The sequence below is a fragment of the Oncorhynchus kisutch genome, linkage group LG11 (assembly GCF_002021735.2).
Source record: "Oncorhynchus kisutch isolate 150728-3 linkage group LG11, Okis_V2, whole genome shotgun sequence".
Lineage (NCBI taxonomy): Eukaryota > Metazoa > Chordata > Actinopteri > Salmoniformes > Salmonidae > Oncorhynchus > Oncorhynchus kisutch.
Genome location: NC_034184.2, coordinates 46844736 through 46856891, shown reverse-complemented (window position 1 = coordinate 46856891; position 12156 = coordinate 46844736).

The following is a 12156-nucleotide window of genomic DNA, read 5'->3' as shown; positions in this document are numbered from 1 at the left end:
TTTCCCCATAAGTGATCTATTTTACAGTAGGTATATCATGCAGGTATAACACTTATTGAGTAATACAAATCTAGACGGGTACATTTTAAAGTGAGCGCTTAGATCTGCAGTAAGGTGAATAAAAGACTGCTGTTACAGGTTCGTCTGTTGACAGGAAACTGGGGTGTGCGGCTTTCCTGTCTCTTGTCCATCATCTAATATGTGTTTCTGCGTTGAAAAGGGTCTTGCCAGGATTTAGCTCGGTGAGATTGACTCGAGAGAGTTGTAGAATGGGTTGGAGTAGTAAACATTCTCCAAAAGTAATTTTGTTGCGCAGGGGTGGAAGGAATTGTAGAATGACTTGGAAGAAATTCACAGTGAACTCAATCAAATAAAACTCTAGGATTTACCTTCAAAAAACAACAGACATGTTCCCACATGTTCCTCTTCAATACCACCCCTGGTTATGCAACATTAGAAATCAACATGTTTCAATTCAATAATCAAACACAGTTCACGAGGATACAATAATCGTTTAGCTAGTGGGTGTAAGACCTTTTCAATTCACATTAGCTTTCACTACCTGTAGGGCCTCTGGACCGATTGAAGGATTTCCTCCCTAATGGTTCAACAGCCTGACTGCTGACACCTCTGGTGTCAAACCTCATGTGTGTGAAACAGTTGGGGCTGAAATGGAAATGTTTTCACTCTCTCCTTCCACAGAGAGAGGGAGTTGATAAGGTTCAAATGTGAATAGTGTCTTCCGTTTTGTGTTTGCTTTCCTTTACATGCAGCTGTCATACAGCTCCTGGAGTCCTACATACTTGAATCTTTTATCATATCATTTATCTGTATAGGCTTGATCATCGTTAGTTTTTATTTTATATTTTAAGGATTTTTTCCAGTTTTATTGACTAGAATAGGCATGGAATGAAGATGACAGATAGATGGAACATCTAACGTTTAGTTTATTAGGATCCCCATTAGCTATTGCACATGCCGCAGCACACAAAACATAAAATACAGTGCATTTTTGGAAAGTGTTCAGAGTCCTTTTTTTCCACATTTTGTTACGTTACAGCCTTATTCTAAAATTGATTACATTGTTTATTTCCCCTCATCAATCTACTCAAAATACCCCATAATGACAAATCAAAAACAAGTTATTAGAAATGTTTGCAAATGTCAAAAAAATGTAAAAACTGAAATATCACATTTACATAAGTATTCAGAACCTTTAGTCTTTGTTGAAGTACATTTGGCAGCGATTACAGCCTCGAGTCTTCTTGGGTATGATGGTACAAGCTTGGCACACCTGTACAGTATTTGGGGAATTTACCCCATTCTTCTCTGCAGATCCCCTCAAGCTCTGTCAGTTTGGATGGGGCACGCCGCTGCACAGCTATTTTCAGGTCTCTCCAGAGATGTTTGATCGGGTTCAAGTCCGGGCTCTGGCTTGGCCACTCAAGGACATTCAGAGACTTGTCCCGAAGCCACTCCTGCATTGTCTTGGCTGTGTGCTTAGAGTTGTTGTCCTGTTGGAAGGTGACCCTTCGCCCCAGTCTGAGGTCCTGAGCGCTCTGGAGAATGTTTCATCAAGGATCTCGCTGTACTTTGCTCTGTTCATCTTTCCCTCGATCCTAACTAGTCTCTCAGACCCTGCAGCTGAAAAACATCCCCACAGCATGATGCTGCCACCACCATGCTTATCTGTAGGGATGGTGCCAGGTTTCCTCCAAACGTGACGCTTGGCATTGAGGCCAAAGAGTTCAATCTTGGTTTCATAAGACCAGAGAATCTTGTTCCTCATGGTCTGAGAGTCCTTTAGGTGCCTTTTGGCCAACTCCAAGCGGGCTGTGTAGCTGGATTCTCAGGATGCCTTTTACTGAGAAGTGGCTTCCATCTGGCCACTACTATAAAGGCCTGATTGGTGAAGTGCTGCAGAGATGGTTGTCCTTCTGGAAAGTTCTCCCATCTCCACAGATGAACTCTAGAGCTCTGTCAGGGTGACCATTGGGTTCTTGGTCACCTCCCTGACCAAGGCCCTTCTCCCCCGATTGCTCAGTTTGGCCGGGTGGCCAGCTGTAGGAAGAGTCTTGGTTGTTTCAAACTTCTTACATTTATAAATGATGGAGGCCCCTGTGTTCTTGGGAACCTTCAATGCTGCAGAAATGTTTTGGTACCCTTCCCCAGATCTGTGCCTCGACACAATCCTGTATCGCAGTGCTACGGACAATTCCTTCAACCTCGTGGCTTGGTTTTTGCTCTGACATGCACTGTCAACTGTGGAACCTTATTTAGACAGGTGTGTGCCTTTCCAAATCATGTCCAGTCAATTTAATTTACCACAGGTGGACTCCAATGAAGTTGTAGAAACATCTCAAGGATGATCAATGGAAACAGGATGCACCTGAGCTCAATTGTGAGTCTCATAGTAAAGGGTCTGAATACTAACGTTAATAAGGTATTTCTGTTTTTATTTTTAATACATTTGCAAAAATGTCTTTCTTTGTGTGGACATTTTTTATTGAATCCATTTTAGAACAAGGATGTGACGTAACAAAATGTTTAAAAATGGGAAGGGACCTAAACATGGCACAGTGAAGAAACCCATAGTGGCGTGTCTGGTGGGGTATTTTAGGATAGTAAGATGGCGCCGACAGATAGGGAAACTCTGCTTCTAGCTCCTAAGACACGTTGCACTAGTTTTTTGTGTGTGTTATTTCTTCGTCTTTTGCCCAGAAAATGTTTTGTGTTATTACATACAGCCGGAAAGAACTTTTGGAAATCAGAGTAGTGGTAACTCACCAGCATTACCACCAGGAATAAGACTTTCCCGAATTGGATCCTTTGTTCGTACCCTCCAGGGCAATTTAACTTATTCCAGCGGCTGCTCCAAAACACCGCCGGCGAAGAAGAGCTAGTCAGAGTGGACTTCTAGTCTGACTCAGGAGGCGTGCACACCACCCACCGCTTCCGAGTAGATTACTTGCTAATGTTCAGTCTCTAGATAATAACATAGACGAGCTCAGGGCGAGGATCTCCTTCCAGAGAGACATCAGGGATTGTAACATACTCTGTTTCACAGAAACATGGCTCTCTCGGGATATAGTGTCCCCATCCATACAGCCAGCTGGGTTCTCAGTACATAGCGCAGACAGGAATAAAGAACTCTCTGGGAAGAAGAAAGGCAGGGGTGTATGTTTCATGATTAACTACTCATGGTATGATTGTGATAACATACAGAAACTCAAGTCCTTTTGTTCACCCGACCTAGAATACCTCACAATCAAATGCCGACCGATAATTATCTTTGGTTATAGTTACAACCATGTATATTCCCCCTCAAGCCAAAACCACAATGGCCCTCAAAGAACTAAACTGGACACCAGTTTGCATAAAAACAAAGCAAATCTGAGGAAAACGCTACCAACACATTGACTGTAGTACTCGCATTGGGAAAACATTGTACCACTGCTACTCAACTTTTCTCGAAATGCCTACAAGGCCCTCCCCTGCCCTCCCTTCGGCAAATCTAATTCTCCTCCTTTCCTATAGGCAGAAACTCAAACAGGAAGTACCTGCGCTAAGGTCTATTCAATACTAGTCTGACCAATCAGAATCCATGCTTCAAGATTGTCATGACTCTCCTGTGAGGATCCAAAGTTCAGGTTACAGTGGATCAGTGTCTACTGAGCCCTCTCACCTGCATAGGGGAGGGATTGATGTGAGGGTTTTATCACGTTTGATTGTAAATTGTAGGCAGCAGACTACTCCTGTTGGTGTCTAGAATGGGTGAATGGAATTTCTCTTTGTTACAGAATATTTTTCTGCCCAAAAACTCTTAAAATCCAACAATGAACACTGGGACAATATATTTCAACATCCGAATGTTGGGAATGATGAGAGATGGAATATGGGAAATGAATGTCTATTTTCTGATGTCGTAAAAAATGGTATTAAGACGTTATAACGAAAATATTGTAACTTGAAGAGCTTTTACACTGTGTATATCAGGTTTACATCCTTTACATTGTGTAGAAAATGGATGAAGAGAATATTTTTGTGACAATAGGATTGTGATGTTAGTTCTCTAACGAGATCATAGAAGTGATGATACTTTGCCTCGTAACTAGCCATGCCCGAGGGAGCTCAGAGTGTGTCAGTATGACGGAAATGCCTATTTGTACCCAAGGGTATAAAAGATTGATTTAAGAATTAACATACCAGACTAGAAGGACCACCAGTTCCAGCTAGATCTACATTGATCATGACCCTGAATATCAACACAAGGTTGAGCCTCTAACAATCAAGGTTTCAGTTGAGTAACTGTATCTAAGAAAGTGAATTTAAGTAGGACCATCCAGTTATTCTCTTCAAATTATCGTCACCTACACTGCTTTCATCACCACTCTGGGGATCATCGACACAGCTGATTAGCTGTCCTCAGAAGACCACTGAAAGTAAACACAGACAACTAAGAAGAGGGACACTGTGACCTCTTTTGGACAATCAGAGCCTTATACTGAAGAATGAAGGAGAAGGCCCAATCGAAACCCTTCTTACGAAGCGGAACCCTTTTCACGAAGGCCCGGATCCAACAGAGATACACAACAAAGACCTTCAATGCGTAAATATATGCATTACTTTCGGGGCAAGCTATTATGATTAATGTAAACGTACTTCCCAAATGGATCCAAGTGTTGCTTCTCTTTCTTCTCTCTCGTTCTCTCTATCTCTTTAACTCTACATCATTTGTAACAAGTGTCATATTGTGTTAGTAAATAACCTATACTGTGTGTGTATGTATCCTGTGTTATCATTTTGTTTGTTAGTAAATAAATAATCAAATAAATTTGTGTGGTACGGAATGATCAGTAAGACTCGGTTTGTGCAGATTCAAGAAGTCTGCAATGTTCAGAATGAGACTGATATGAGGTAATGATTAATACGTGACTGCGTCGATATAAATAGATGAAGTCGGAAGATTACATACACTTAGGTTGGAGTCATTAAAACTAGTTTTTCAACCACTTCACAAATTTCTTGTAAACAAACTGTAGTTTTGGCAAGTTGGTTAGGACATCTACTTTGTGCATGACACAAGTAATTTTTGCAACAATTGTTTACAGACAGATTATTTCACTTATAATTCCCCTGTATCACAACTCCAGTGGGTCAGAAGTTTACACACACCTAAGTTGACTATGCGTTTAAACAGCTTGGAAAATTCCAGAAAATTATGTCATGGCTTTATAAGCTTCAGATAGGCTAATTGACATAATTTAAGTCAATTGGAGGTGTACCTGTGGATGTATTTCAAGGTCTACCTTCAAACTCAGTGCCTCTTTGCTTGACATCATGGGAAAATCAAAATAAATCAGCCAAGACCTCAGAAAGAAAATTGTAAACCTCCACAAGTCTGGTTCATCCTTGGGCGCAATTTCCAAATGCCTGAAGTTACCACGTTCATCTGTACAAACAATAGTACGCAAGTATAAACACCATGGGACCACGCAATGGTCCTAACGCTCAGGAAGGAGACGCGTTCTGTCTCCTAGAGATGAACGTACTTTGGTGCAAAAAGTGCAAATCAATCCCAGAACAACAGCAAAGGACCTTTTGAAGATGCTGTAGGAAACAGGAACAAAAGTATCTATATCCAGAGTAAAATGAGTCCTTTATCGACATAACCTGAAAGGCTGCGCAGCAAGGAAGAAGCCACTGCTCCAAAACCGCCATAAAAAAGCCAGACTACGGTTTGTAACTGCACATGGGGACAAAGATCGTACTTTTTGGAGAAATGTCCTCTGGTCTGATGAAACAAAAATAGAACTGTTTAACCATAATGACCATCGTTATGTTTGGAGGAAAAAGGGGGAGGCTTGCAAGCCGAAGAACAACATCCCAACCGTGAAGCACGGGGGTGGCAGCATCATGTTGTGGGGGTGCTTTGCTGCAGGAGGGACTGGTGCACTTCACAAAATAGATGGCATCATGAGGAAGGAAAATGATGTGGATATATTGAAGCAACATCTCAAGACATCAGTCAGGAAGTTAAAGCTTGGTCGCAAATGGGTCTTCCAAATGGACAATGACCCCAAATCAAATTTATTTATATAGCCCTTCTTAGATCAGCTGATATCTCAAAGTGCTGCACAGAAACCCAGCCTAAAACCCCAAACAGCAAGCAATGCAGGTGTAGAAGCACAGTGGATAGGAAGAACTCCCTAGAAAGGCCAAAACCTAGGAAGAAACCTAGAGAGGATCCAGGCTATGAGGGGTGTGCCAGGTGGAGATTATGGCCAAGATGTTCAAATGTTCATAAATGACCAGCATGGTCAAATAATAATAATCACAGTAGTTGTCGAGGGTGCAACAGGTCAGCACCTCAGGAGTAAATGTCAGTCATCTCTACCTCTCCTGCTGTCTCTAGAGAGTTGAAAACAGCAGGTCTGGGACGTAGCATGTCTGCTGAACAGGTCAGGGTTCCATAGCCGCAGGCAGAACAGTTGAAACTGGAGCAGCAGGACGGCCAGGTGGACTGGTGACAGCAAGGAGTCATCATGCCAGGTTGTCCTGAGGCATGGTCCTAGGGCTGAGGTCCTCCTCCGAAAGAAAGAAAGAAAGCGAGAATTAGAGAGAGCATACTTAAATTCACACAGGACACCGGATAAGACAGGATAAATACTCCAGATAAAACAGACTGACCCTAGCCCCCCGACACATAAACTACTGCAGCATAAATACTGGAGGCTGAGACAGGAGGAGTCAGGAGACACTGTGGCCCCATCCGATGATACCCCCGGACAGGGCCAAACAGGCAGGATATTATAACCCTATCCACTTTGCCAAAGCACAGCCCCACACCACTAGAGGTATATCTTCAACCACCAACTTACCATCCTGAGACAAAGCCGAGTATAGCCCACAAAGAACTCCACCATAGCACATCCCAAGCATACTTTCAAAGTTGTGGCAAAATGTCTTAAGGACAACAAAGTAAAGGTATTGGAGTGGCCATCACAAAGCCCTGACCTCAATCCTATAGAAAATGTGTGGGCAGAAATGAAAAAGCGTGTGCGAGCAAGGTGGCCTACAAACTTGACTCGGTTACACCAGCTCTGTCAGGAGGAATGGGCCAAAATTCACCAAATTTATTGTGGGAAGCTTATGGAAGGCTACCCGAAACGTTTGACCAAACAATTTAAAGGCAATGCTACCAAATACTAATTGACTGTATGTAAGGTCCTTTGCAGTTCTTCTGGGATATATTTGCACTTTTCGCACCAAAGTATGCTCATCTCTAGGAGGCAGAATGCGTCTCCTTCCTGAGCGGTATGGCGGTTGCGTGGTCCCATGGTGCTTATACTTGCATACTATTGTTTGTACAGATGAACGTGGTAACTTCAGGCGTTTGGAAATTGCTCCCAACGATGAACCAGACTTGTGGAGGTCTACAATTTTCTTTCTGAGGTCTTGGATGATTTCTTTTGATTTTCCCATGATGTCAAGCAAAGAGGCACTGAGTTTGAAGGTAGGCCTTGAAATACATCCACAGATACACCTCCAATTCACTCAAATGACGTCAATTAGCCTATCTGAGCCAATACATTATTCAAAGCCAATACATTATTTTCTGGAATTTTCCAAGCTGTTTAAAGGCACTGTCAACTTAGTGTATGTAAACCTCCCACTGGAATTGTGATACAGTGAATTATAAGTGAATTAATCTTTCTGTAAACAATTGTTGGAAAAATTACTTGTGTCATGCACAAAGTAGATGTCCTAACCGACTTGCCAAAACTATAGCTTGTTAGCAAGAAATTTGTGGAGTGGTTGAAAAACTAGTTTTAATGACTCCAACCTACGTGTATGTAATCTTCCGACTTCAACTGTAGTTGCATTTAAGAGGTTTTTAAAGCTTACCTTTTTATGTGTCTGTAGGCCTACTCTGTCTGAGGTGGAAATGTTGGCCTAAATTTTGAAAGTACCATGCTCAGATTCCTGATAACTTCTCAGATAGTTTCATTGCAAACAAGACACACTGATTTGGAATTGCAGAAATGTGAAAATATTAACTTATCTCTGTCCATTCTTAGCCTGTAATTTTGGTAATTTGAGTGGTATTAAAAAATATTATTCTAATATGTACAATGTCATAGAATTTCATGAAATGTTTATAAAAAAGCAATTTTTTTCATGGATCTGCAAATACGATGATAGATTCATGCAATACTTTTTTCCGCCCCTACTCTTGTCAACGGTAGTCTGCAAACCCACAGCCATTTGGCCTGCAGCCTTGTGCCCTATCACAATTTCTGCGTTGCCATGTAATGCTTACAGGACAAAGAACAGTTTCTAAAACTGCATATCTACGGCTCTGGTCTGTCCAAGAAGTAAGGGTAAATGGTTCAGCGAGGGTTTAGGTTAAATATATTTTGCTGAATGGAGGAACATCCATTTTCTTTTCCATGTAGCCCTTATTATAAATAACATTCACTCCCTAATGAATTGTACTTTAAAGGAGTACAAATGTTTGTCACTGTAGTGGTACCCTGTAAGGTGCGTCCATTGTACCATTAGTTATAGGTACATAATCGTACCCTTGCAGTTCGTACTTTAAAATAGCCAAAAGGTAAAAATGTGCTCTTTTAGGGTACAGTTACAAAGCCATTTGTTTTTATTGTGGTAGAAATGTACCTCTTCTCTACGCCAAGTCCTTCACGTGTACACGTCTTTCCGCCATTCCACTTCTGAATGGCATAATTAACATAACCATAGATCATAGAAACACTTCCACTCACGGGTGGCCAAAAATAACTAACTTAAAGCCACACCCCCACTAAGCCATACCTTCAATTATTATACCTCTATTTTCAAAATATTGGGTGCAAAAATGTACCATTATACTAGATTATCTACACATGTACCCCAAAAGGTACCAAACAGTACCATGTGAGATCATATGTGTACCTCTGAAGGTACATTATGTGTATTTTCATATTTTTTACCCCAGGGAACAATACTGTATGCTAACCTTGCCCTTTTTTCTGAGAGTGTGGGTGTGGACCTCTCTTCTCGACATTCAGTGATTGACATGTGCTAATGACCATCAATATGCATGGTTCTGCTCTGTTCCTGTCTCTGACTGAGGAAACAAGACGTCTCTGACTAGCCTGGTCCCAGATCTGTGTATTTGCCAACTCCTATCGTCATTGTCACAAAAAGGTGTCTCTGACTATTAGCTCAATGTCACAGGTATCAGAAACTTTCTTACTTGTCTTTGATAGCACTGCTTGACAATCACAATTTCACTCCTATGAATTAATTAAAAAATTAATAAAAGTCTGTTTAGACTCATCCTGTTCTTTACTGTGTAGTTTGTTACTAATTGCCAGGGTAGCAGTTTAGCAGCAGATTCTCTATAACTTTCCTAAGGCTTCAGATACACAGGCATACTGCAGACATACATGTATGCTTCGGGGGCTGTGCACATTGTTTACTGAGATAATAAAAAATATAAACAGAGATTTTTGTATTTATTATCATCATGCCTCTTCATTGCCAAGGAGCGTATTGATAGTTTTGCTTTAGCTACCTCCCCCTAAAAACACCCTCCCTTTCCCACAAGATTGCCAATGGACTGCATCTCATTATTGGTCCCCTTTTCAAAGCAGAGTTTACTAACACAATGACTAAATCACCCACTATCCTTCAGGATCTTCCATTGCCTGCCTAGCCAGTAGATTAATTTCTCTTCCTCATCTTATTTTTTTTTGTCTTCGTTTCTCCATACAGAGGCTAAATGTCAAGCATGCCTGACTCCTTCTAGTAACACATTCATTCCAGCAGATAATTACCATAAGGAAATTGATGCTTCAGTGTGCAGAGGGGAATTTAATTTACTCTGACATTCCACAGCATAATACATTCCAAAAGAAGTGTTTTTCACTTTCCAATTGACTTTTTAGATAAATTTGACTATTTAACGTGATTGCCGGTCTTGAACGTCTTTGACTTATAAAGGTGTTGAAACCAATTAAGGGCTACATGCTGTTCGTGCTTCCAGATTTGAAGCTGTGAATACTGCTTACAGATCCATGAAATCAGAAACAGGCTGGATATTTTGTTCATTGGTCTGTGTTTGTGTTTGGTGTATGTGGTCTGGTCTATATGATGATCATTCCACAACAAGTAATTACTGTATGTTTATGAAAGCCACCGTGTGAAGTAAAACATTGCGATTGATCATTTGGTAACACTTATAGCCTGCCAGTATAATGCTTCATAACTTGTTATAAGCATATATGATTATGTATCATGTCTTATAATAAGGCTTATAAATAAATGTTATGTCTCTCAACGTAGGACATTTTTAACTGACATTTTTAACTAAGGGCTTTTATCCAGTCAGTATCAATATAAGATGATATCAAGACATACCCAAGCTCAGTATAAGTCTTACAATGCATTATAACCTCATCATAACCCATTATGCCTGTACACTTTATTAATGTCACTAAAGGTTTCAAAAGTAGTGCTCAAGATACAAAACTGTGCCACCTGCTGAGAGAAATACAAGTACTGTACTGGATGGATGAAACCTCTCTTTAAACTAGACTGTGTCCCTGTGTCCTGGTGTCGCCCCACACGTGAGAAGGTCTGCTGTGTCACTGGAATAGGGTGGTATCTCTACAGCTGGGAAAACCATGCTCCTCTGCTGGTCATGATTGGAATGTGCATTGTGCTGATTCACACTTCTGCTCTGAGATTCCCTCTGTCTGGCCTCTGGTCAGGAGTTGGGCTACAGGGCCCTTAATTCTGCTATGACACAGCTCTTTATATTGGCCTCGCACTCACAGTGAGTTCCTTACCAGACCTGTACTGTAGCTAAAGGTACCTAGCCTTCATAGAGACGGAATCAAAATAACTCTTTGGAGGCTGTTGTAATCCATAGTAGCATGTGGAAACAACAGACCAAAAACACACTCCTGCTAAAAGTTCCTCTTTTGCGCCAATGACCAGCCCAACTGCCTGTGAATGTTGTGCTGCTTTTGAGATAAGGGCTGCCTTCCACTGTACATTTTAGGGGATTTAGCTATCTAGAACATGCAGCATCTCCACAGATAACACCACTCAGAAAGGTTAGAAAAGAATGGGATAATGGGAGAAAGTCACTTTTCTCATAGCATATTGCAGCACAGATTCACTGTACCAGAAACTTCATTTAAGGTGTAATGACTAAACATGGCAGAGAAATGAGCCGATTTGTTTGAATAAAACAAGAGGTATATTACTCATTATTTATTGACTATTTCTATAAATATTAATCCACAAATTATATCGCTTTGAATAATTTGAGGCAATATCCCATTTGTGCATGCAATACTGTAATAGACCAATATTCTTAACAAGTTCGTTTTTTTAAATATGCATTTACAAACTACTATGAATTTTCTGAAGAAAAAAAAAAGTTTATGTGCCCTAAAATATGTTGGCTAAAATGCTGCTACTATGTTGGCAGAACTTTAATTCAGTGCACTAAACAAAAATGCAATTATATAGTAGTGACATGAGTAAAAAGGTGGGGGATTTGGCGAAGAGAGGCAGCACTTCTTCGTGCAATCCATCCACACTGCCCAGTCTGCCAATGGAGGGACATGCTGAGGTATTCCTAAACAAGGAAGCAGCTGATACAAAATCAGTATATATATACAGTAGCAATGAGACAGTAGCAATGAGTCAATTGGTTGCTTGTCTTTAGGAGTCTCTTTAAAGAGTTATTAGGTGTTTAATACATTTGACTTTTCTTTCACATTTTTTCAATCGCAGAGCTGCTTGGAATAAATGATTTCAAATTAGACTTCTAGACCAGAGCATTATCATCAGTTAGCATCACCTGATCTAGAGACTTATCTATTGTTTTCTCGTTTTTCAGCAAACCACTGCCACCTCAGAGGTCTCTGTCCTACTGGAAAGATGGGATAACAATGTAAAACCTTGGGTGATTAAGCGCATAGGCGTGCTAGCCTACATTTCTATCATGTCACTGAATTATTCATGATTCAATAATGAAATGTGTTCGAATGGTATAAAAGTATAGGGTTGAGTATATGTGATAATATGCATTTGTTGTTCCAAAAGCACATGGAAAGATGCAACTTTCCACAATGG